The sequence below is a fragment of the Aptenodytes patagonicus genome, chromosome 3, assembly GCF_965638725.1.
Source record: "Aptenodytes patagonicus chromosome 3, bAptPat1.pri.cur, whole genome shotgun sequence".
Taxonomy (NCBI): Eukaryota; Metazoa; Chordata; class Aves; order Sphenisciformes; family Spheniscidae; genus Aptenodytes; species Aptenodytes patagonicus.
In genome coordinates, this window is record NC_134951.1 from 113,661,744 (window position 1) to 113,671,010 (window position 9,267).

Consider the following 9,267-nt stretch of genomic DNA (forward strand, 5'->3'; position numbering starts at 1 on the left):
CGGGGAGCCGCATCCCCGGCGGGAAGGCTCCCCCGGCCCCGCTGCCGCCGGCCGCCCGCCCGGGCCGGGGCGCCGCCGCCGCTGCCCCGCGCCCGGGGTGCCGCCGCGCCCGGCCGGGGGGAGGGACGGGGCGGGGCCCCTCCTTGCCCAGCCCTGCCCTGCCCTGCCCTGCCCTGCCGCGCCCGCCGCTCCCCGGCTCTCCGCTCCCCACCGCGGCACCGGACGGCTGCCGGCCCCCCGGGCCCGCCCGGGGAGGGGGGACAGGGCAAACGCGGCTGCCCCCTCGTCATGCGTGCGATGCGCCGTGCCGTTGCGGAGGTTTTTTAGCTTTAAAACCTTTTCTCTGTGCCCGGTGCCAAGAGAGGTGGTTTTGAGGGAGCTGGTGGTGGTCGGTGGAGCACTAATTAATTAATTTCAGTCATTTCTAGGTGCACGAATTGTGGTTTCTGATCTGGCTCCAGTTTCTGGGCTGCACAAAGTTAGACCCAAGAAAATGATAAATTCTGGTTTCGGTGCCAAATGCCCATTCAATCTTAGCTAGCATCTGAAAGGTGATTTTTTTTTCCTAAGCCGGTGGATTCTTTCTTCGCTGTTTGGCTTGGAACAAACACTATAGCCTTTCTTATCCGTTAGGCTGCAGTAAGAACTGCAGTCCTTTCCTGAGAGACGTGTAGTCTCTCTTGTAGTTATTTTAATAGAAAAAATATCATTAGTATTTAAAAAAAAAAAAGAGAATTCACGCCGATAAGGTATTGCAAAGAGGATGGGAGTGATGCCAGTCCTGCAAACGTGTGCAGGGGACGATAACACATGTAGGAAAGATCTGGGCTTGGAAAAGCAAACACTCCCCACAATTTGCAACTGCCAATGTCAGTCTCACCTGGATGCGAGTTTGTTCCCTGGTTTACGGGTTTTTTTTAACCTAGGTTTTATATTTTTTATACAGGAAAATCCTTGCTGCCTCTAGGTAGCTACTTGATGCCTTTTAGCAAACGGATATTTAGCATCGCTAGGACTTCTCCATAGCTGTTCTTCACACGTTTATTTCTTATTTTGGATCTGAGAGATTTTGCTCTGCCCTGAGATTTCATGTTACTGGAGGTTATCTTCTGGCCACATCCATAACGGGACAATTTCCTCCCTTCCTAACAGACTGTTCATACTCGCCAGGTAAAGAAAATAGCTTGGGTTTGCACCTATGCTTCCTAGGAAAAGACCACAGATAAAATACAACAACTTAGTTTACACAGAACTCAAATATCATGTTTGGATAGCCACTAACAGGTTTAAACTTTGCTTTTTGCCATTATTGCTTTTGTGCTAAAGCATTTTGCTCAGTAGATGTGGAAGGAAAGTGTCCAGAAGTATCAAAAAAGATTTCCAATCTCCTGTTGCGCTCAAGGCGACCCATAGCCCATGCAACCCTTCAGAAAAAAAGTGGCTCCTGTTTCAAAGTGTCAGTTGTGTCCCATTATAAATACTAAAACCAAATAAAAATAAAATAATTAAACCAATAAATCACAAACCCAATAGCTGTGGGAAGTAATAGCAGATCTTAAGGACAAAAGAAGCAGAAAAAAAAATGGGAAAGTATGTCAGATCTAATCAAAAGCCCATCAAAACGAGTGGGAAGTCTTCCATGGATAGTCAAGGGCTTAAGGTAATAGGTCAGATATGGACCATTTAGTGCCAATGGCCAGTTAGAAATAATTTCCACTCCAGTAATGCAGGAGTGATTACGTGCAATCCACTGTGTCAGATGCTGTAAATCTAAGCTAGTTTACCTGAATACACGGGAATTATGTTGCTGCAGCTGGATATCGGGGTTTGGATTCCTGGTATTTTTGTGTTTGCAGGGGAAATAAGACGGTTCCTTTTTTTTTTTTTCTGTTGTTTTCAATTAAAAAATGAGGGGTCCAGTTCTCTGGAGTGCTCAGCAATTTCACCTACTGTGAAAGGCCAGCGATGTTTTTAGTGGGAAGATGGTTAGAAAAGTTTGTGGAACTCATATTCTCACCATGCCATGCATTGTCCCCTCTTGGGTGATGGTTGGGCCGTAGACGGAGACTGAAAAATTGGCTATTTCCTTGGGTGACAAAAAAGCCCATCAAAAGCCCATTCAAAAGGACTGAATCTTTTCCAAGCAGCAGAAGCTGACTGACTCTGGAGTCTGCGGTGACCTTTCTGGAGAGATGTCCTGCCTATGAAAGGATGATGCTGGTGGGATGCCGATCAGCTTGAAGAATCACAGATATGAAAGCATACCGGTAACTTTCCATGAAGAAAAAAATCTAAGCTGAAGCAGCAAGGAACGTGGTTTAGCTGCTTCAGCATGGACAAGACAATATTTCAAGTATCACCGAATCATGGTTTCTAAGAATTAGAGCTGTTGACAGATTTTCAAAATGTTTTGACAACTCATTTCACTAAGATTTTTTTACTTAGAGTCTTGAAAGTTTGTCACCGTTTTGCAAAAATACTCCATTTTTTGGGTTATAAAGCTGGGGGGAGGGGGAGAAATGTCCATCTATTTTTTTCATTAAAGTCTTGCTGAAAATGTATGGTCCTTTCCAAAGTAACTAACTCTTGGAGAAACTCCATTGGCTGGATACAAATCCGCCACAGCTACAGCACTTTGGCTTAAAGGAGGGTCATGGTTTTGGTTAATCTGATCCAGATACCAGAGTTTGTTTGAGGAAATGTCCTGAAGCTGCTGCTGCATCTCTGCTTGGGGAAAACTCCTAAAGGCAGGTTTGGTTAAATGAATGATGTTTTTATAGATTTGCTTGACTAATTGGATCAAATCTCCAGGCATTTGGTGAAAATATCACCATCTTTAAAACCATTTGCCTAGGATTTTTCTTAAAAGGTGATGGTCAACTATAAATTGGGTTTTATGCTAAAATGGGACCCCCACGCTGTGGGCGCATTGTATGCATGGCACCAGCCATTTTGTTTGCCAGGAAGCCGGTGTTTGTGAAAGCAATTATTTTAATAATCAGTGATGTTTACATTATTAGCTTGGTTGTTTAGAGTGAAGCTTGTGCAAAGAAATGAGATGCATTCATTAAATATTTAATTAAACCATTGTCTGAAAATAGGTTGTAACACTGAACACCACATCTCATTATTAAAGAATAAAGTTTAATATGGCATTTTAAAACTTAAGCAGCCCAGTTAGTGTTATTCCTTTCAAGGGAGCAGTTCTTTTTTTTCTTTTGTGGGTAAAATCCTTAAATTCTCAACCATGGTTTGACCGTGTGACTTACAAGTAAGTTAGCAAGATCACTTCTTTTGACTTCAGGGATACCAAGACCTCCACAGTTGGATTCTTGGTTTCAATACAAGCTTCACTCATACATGTCCCCACTGACTTTGCAGCGAATATCTGCTGAGAAAAAAAAATTAAGTACATAATTTAGAATCTTTTTACCACTCTATTGGCATGGAAATGTCTCAAGTAATTACTTGGAAGCGTCTCATGCAATTTGAATGTAAACATGCCATACAGTGCCTGACCTGAAATGTACAGCTGGTTTGGAGTAGCTAGACATATTTTCTACCTTGACAGTGACCGAAAACAAGTAGATTTGTAACTGTTACTGCAGCTGGGATTAATGTGCAGATGTTTTTGTGCTGCTTTTTATACGGCCCAATATGGTTTCGGTTTTGATCTGCAATGCAGGCCAAGGAAATTACTTTTCAATGAGTGGCCTTATGGTTAGTCTGGATGCTCAATAAACTGCACAGGCAATGAGGTGGTCCTCTTCACTTGTACCTCCTACTGGATTTAGAGGGACAGTCTCTGCTTTGGTATTACTTTGTAATTCAAAGAAATGGATGAGGCAATTGGTAGCCTATGCAATCAGAGCATTGGTAGCGTTGTAAGCAAGGCCTTCAGTCATAATGCATAACATAAGTATATGCATATACTGGATATGCCAGTTTTCTAAGTTAGAAGTCTGGATTCTTTGGGACGGAGGGCAAGTTCTTCCCGGTACCCTACTTAGCGTGATGACAGATTGACGCAGTGAAAAGTATACTAACTACAAAGCATTAGGGGAAAAGTATGTGTTTCCATGGAGCCTTTGATGTTGCTAATGTCTCCTCATCCTCTCAGAGTACTTTTGTGGGTTTTGAAGCAAAAGACAAGCCCAGTGACCCAAATGGTCATTTATACTCTCTCATCTCCTGTCTGTATCAGGGTGAGCTTTTGGGGAGGGGAGAGAGAAAACAGGCAGGCTTGTAGCTGGTCTTGAAGCCACGAGTTGCCTACTGCAGCTAGCTGGGTTGAAAACCAAGTAATTTTATGGGTTGGCTAGCAGGTGATCCATCTTGAGTCTTGGGCTGAAACTGTTATCAGGTAGCTGGGCTGTCTAAGCCCTAGTTACTCTGTCAGTAGTACTCTGGCTTTCATGAGAGCAGAGCTGAAGAAGCTGATGAGATAAACTTGGGAATCCTTTGGGAACCCTTTCTGGTACTCCCAAACTCAAAATCAAGTCAGGGTGAGAGGTAGGAGTCAGCCATGTGCACGTTTTGACTGGCTAGGTCTAAACTGCTAGGGGATGCTAAGCTGTATTGAAACAGGACTACTGTTAACTAAAGAAGTGGTTTTCCTAGGAGAATACTTCCACGGGTTTAAGAGACACAGAAAACAATTGCTGTTTAAATCAAGAGATTCCTGCATTCTTCCTGCTAATTTATGAATAGTTATGCAACGGCCTTTTTTTTTTATTTTTCCTGAGGCCTGGTGATAATCTAACTACCGTTTCTCACTTTCACTGTTCTCACTGAGAGAGAGAATAATCTAATTAGCTATTCAGCCCTGACAATTACATTCAATTTAAATGTGATGAATAGCCAGTTTCAAAAGGCCTGATCCTGTGTAGTGCTCTGAGCATCCTGAGCACATTAATGTGTTCTCACTTGCTGGTAACATCAATAGAAGCTGACAGTACCCAGCACCTTGTGCAGTTTGTTCTGTATTCAGGTGACTTATTTTCATCTCAGTCTTTGGCGGTATGAAACTTCACATTTTATGGGCAAACATTCCACTCTGGTGGGTTATGTTCGTCCTGCATTAGTTTTGCTAATTTGTTTTCTATTATTACTTTGCGCAGGGAAATCTCAGTCAATGTCTCGGCATGCAAAGGATTTTTAATACATTTTAATAATGGAAAGATAGTATTCTACAACTTAGGGAGAAGCAGCTCTGTAATATTTCTGAGACCCTACAAAGGATAATTTCTGAATACACAACCCACTGTCGAGTTCATGTAAACTATTAGGCAACAAACCGGTCACCTTCTTGGTTTTTTTTGGATCTCACCTTGTTCAGCACAACCAGGGCCAGGCCTTTCAGAACGGATTAGCATCCTTCAGCTCTCCAAGTGAACGGCTGAATTTTTGAAAGGACTGAATGGCCAATTAGGCAGCGAAAGAGTTCCGCAGCCTGCCATTTCTCTTGACAATAATTTGGAGGAAAGAGGAAAAGCTCTTTGTAAATCTCTCTATTAAGTTGAGAGAGGTGGCCCCTGTATTCAAAGAGGGGTTGAGGTTCACAGTGCTGCAGAGGGGAGGGACGGACAGACAGATCACAGATGGATGGATGCAGGAATCTGCAGAATGGGATTGGTGCAGCTCCTGAGAAACTTGCATCCTCCAAATCCATGCTTGCCTGCGTACCGAAGAGCTGCAGGGAGCTTGCCAGGAAGGGAAGTAATTTTAGAGTGTGATTTGGAAAATGATTCAGTTTAAAAATTGCTATTTTTGAAGGGCTACTTTCAGCTGGGATCCAGTCCCCAGCATGTTCCCAGAAGCACTCGCCTTGCTGCAGCAGAGCGTGGTGCAGGGGGGAGGAGAAATGTCTGGGAGCCGGGAGCCCTGAACCTCACACTGCCGCTGAGAAAACAATTCATGGGAATGGGTCCTTCTCCCGTCTCACGTCCCATCCTGCATTCGACAGGTGAGTGCTTTAACCTAGCTAGCTTGATGGACACGACAAAGGCAACTCTGCCCGCCCTCCTTAGGGGTTCACCGTCCTCAAGGGAAGGAGCAGGCACGTGTATCTGGAAATGGGGCTGCTGGGCAGATGAAGTTTCGAGACAGGAAAGCCTACTTTATCCTGTGACATAAAAGCCAAGGACAGCTTGAGGAATTTATCAAGCAAAGTTACAAAATGGCAAACAAACACCTTTTTCATGCCATCTGAAGATGTACTGTATGTATTTTACAGACCCTGCAGCTGCATCTCTCACAAATCTCTCCAGCCGGTGGCATTGAAATGAAACCTGCTAAGCTGACACTCACTCCATCAGGCTGAGGCTTTACAGAAGTGCAGGACAGGCAGCATTTGATCACAGCACTGAAAAAAATGTTGGCAACCCCTTTGGCCTGCCAGATTTGCTTTCTAGGGTGAGAAGCTGCAGACAGCGATCCTGTGCTGATTACACCTGTCAGTTATCAACAAACAGGTTAAAATCTCCCTTCCACTCTGCATTTGTCCCTCTTGTTTCATTCAGGTAGGTGCTGGGTGATGGTCCTCTGAGGCTATTTACCCTGCTAAGCTTTTCATAAACAGGTTCCACTTGTGACTAAGCAACTTCATACAATTTGGTTTGTTCTCGAGGACACATGGAGTCGAAGTGTATGGCTGAAGACTATGCTCAGGTTCCCATGCACGTATCAGGACTGCTCGCTGGTGCTGTTTTTTGGAAGCACTAGTTTTTATAACAACGGTGCCTGACCCACGGTTCCTGGGAGTGACTGACTGGCAGGTTTCCCAGGCAGTGGACCAAGCCCAGCTGAGACGTGTGTGTGCGCGCGCATGTGTGTGCACGTAGATACAAAACAACATAATAATTTCCCTTGAATGAAAGAAAAAAGCTGAGCCTCCAGTTGGTTGATCATCAATGTATGGCAGCATTGCGTTAAGTGACCAACTTTACACAAGGTCTCATTTTCATCCCCGCCTCTCGCTTTTGCCAAACATTGCTAAGAAGTGGAAGCGTGGATCATTTTCCGAGTTGCTTCCCTGCTCCTGTTCACCTTCTGACGTGCAGCAGGTGTGTAGCCCAGCATCAAGCTGTGTGGGAAGGCTCTGCGATCTCGCAAACAGGTCCCCAAGGCAGCAAATGGAGGCCAGCCCCTCACCAGCTCACCTTGCATCTAGCAGAGAGAGTGCTTGACTCTTCCACTGTTAGCTAAGCCTCACGCAGATGCTGCTTGTTGAGACCATGATTCAGTGTGAGAGAGAGGAAGAAATTATGGGAAAAGGGGCCATATTGTTGCGCTACTTAGTTACTATTTCTTTTCTTTTTGAATATTTGTGTGTGAAGAGACATTATGGTAGATTCTATATCTGGGAGGGTGAGGAACATATAAGGAAAGCAATATATCATCTTTTGAACAAATGCTAAACTTCTACTAGTAAGCAGAAGGTAAAGAAAGAACGTGACGGTGAGGAGGGCTCCCTTTTACAGCTGCCCATTCCTGCTTCAAACGTGGTGTGCAAACAGGGGAATGTATCAAGCTTTTTAAAAAAAAAATCCAGTTTGCTATGTAGAGGGTTTTAAAGGACTCTTCTTTCCAGATTAAGATTTTCCATTATTTATAGCCACATAAAAGATGTTTTATGTGTAATACCAATATATTCTTTGTGCATGTAATGAAAGACAGACAACTGCTATGGTATTCCTTAGCCTGGAAATGAACTTCAGCCTATCTACTTAGAGTTGGCCACTGCCCATATTCACCTGGGCACTAGTGGAAAATTGAATGAAGCTGTTTGGCAGCATTTTGCAGTCATTTTACAAATGAGCAGTCGAAGCGGTGGAAAGGGAAAGCGATTAAACTTCTTACAGTGGATTTAATCCATTGTAGGTGTACTGTGACCAATGCTGTCACTTTGGTTTTAGAGCACTGGGGTATGATTTAGCCTATAACAAGCACTTGTCTGGTGAAAATGCATCGGTGGAAACATAAAAAACAAAAACACACAATGAAGAACATACAACACTGAAACCTAGCTACATGGTGTGCTTCAGGTAAGAAAGACCTTAGGTAAGGAATGAGGTGAACGTAAAAGAATAGCGAGATGAAAGGTGCCTGAAGCTGGACACTTCAGAAGTGGAGTAAATAACTAACTCTGAGGGCCCGCTGTGCCTGAGAGATCACCTTTGTAGCTCTGCATCTCTGAGAAGCGCACGACAGAGGGATGGAGAATAGAAAGGAGCACAGGCTTTCTTAAAAAGGTTTCTGAAAGCTCCATCAGCCTTACTGTCCTCTCAAAAGATTTTCTCCTAGCTGTACAAGTCTCCATGCTAGCCCTTCGGGTTGGTTACCTTTCAGTTAAATGAGATGGTCAGCATGGTCTAGTGCAGAGGTTGGAAAGTTTTCAAGCATTGCTTGCCACACCGTATTTTTCTTTTCTAAATCAGAGGTTCAGTGGGCTAACAGACAGCATTCTGGAGATACGAGATCTGTACCTCATGAAAGCAAGCTGCCGTTGAGCCGCTGAGTACCGTGCCTCCCCGGCAGGCAGTCCCTTGGACTCTCAGCTTTATCTCAAGACACAACCGTTGCCTTTTTGCTGTGCCTCTGTGTCAGGCTCAGCCCATGTGCCATCCACTGCCACCGTGCTGTCAGCTACTGACTCCTGGTCTAACAGCCAGGTCGTCTGATTCAGGCTTAGAAAATGTGGGTTTTCTCACTGGCTCTGTGCTGATATATTAGATCACCTTGATCCAATAATTTCTCTTCCATTTGCCTTACTTACCCTTCTGACCTTGGTCCTGTTTCTCTCCTTAGGTTGAGAAATATTCCATAATAGAGTTGCTTACATTTTAATGCATTATCGTAGCTCCACTGGAGATGCAATGAAATCATGGCTGGGATTATGGCAAGCTTCCCAGCATCCACGAAGGAAATAATGAGCATCCTGCTGGTGTGAGAACCATTGTACTGGGGAGACCTTGTCATGCTGATAATGATATGAGGATATAGAACTCTGCTATGAAAGAGATGTGTGCTCTAGCAAGCAGGCTTCATTTCTGTCCAAATGCCAGCGTGGCTTATTATTTTCTAATGAAATGAAATATATCCATGCTCTCTGAAGTAGACTGTGTTGATTTAATTTGTGGTTTATGATCAAGATTCTAAATTTCATATCTTTTATGTTTTATAATTAGCGAGCAGGGATTTAGCTGCATGAGATCCATGAATATCAATACAGCTAACTCCCCATGCCCTTCTTTAAAGACTGTTTTA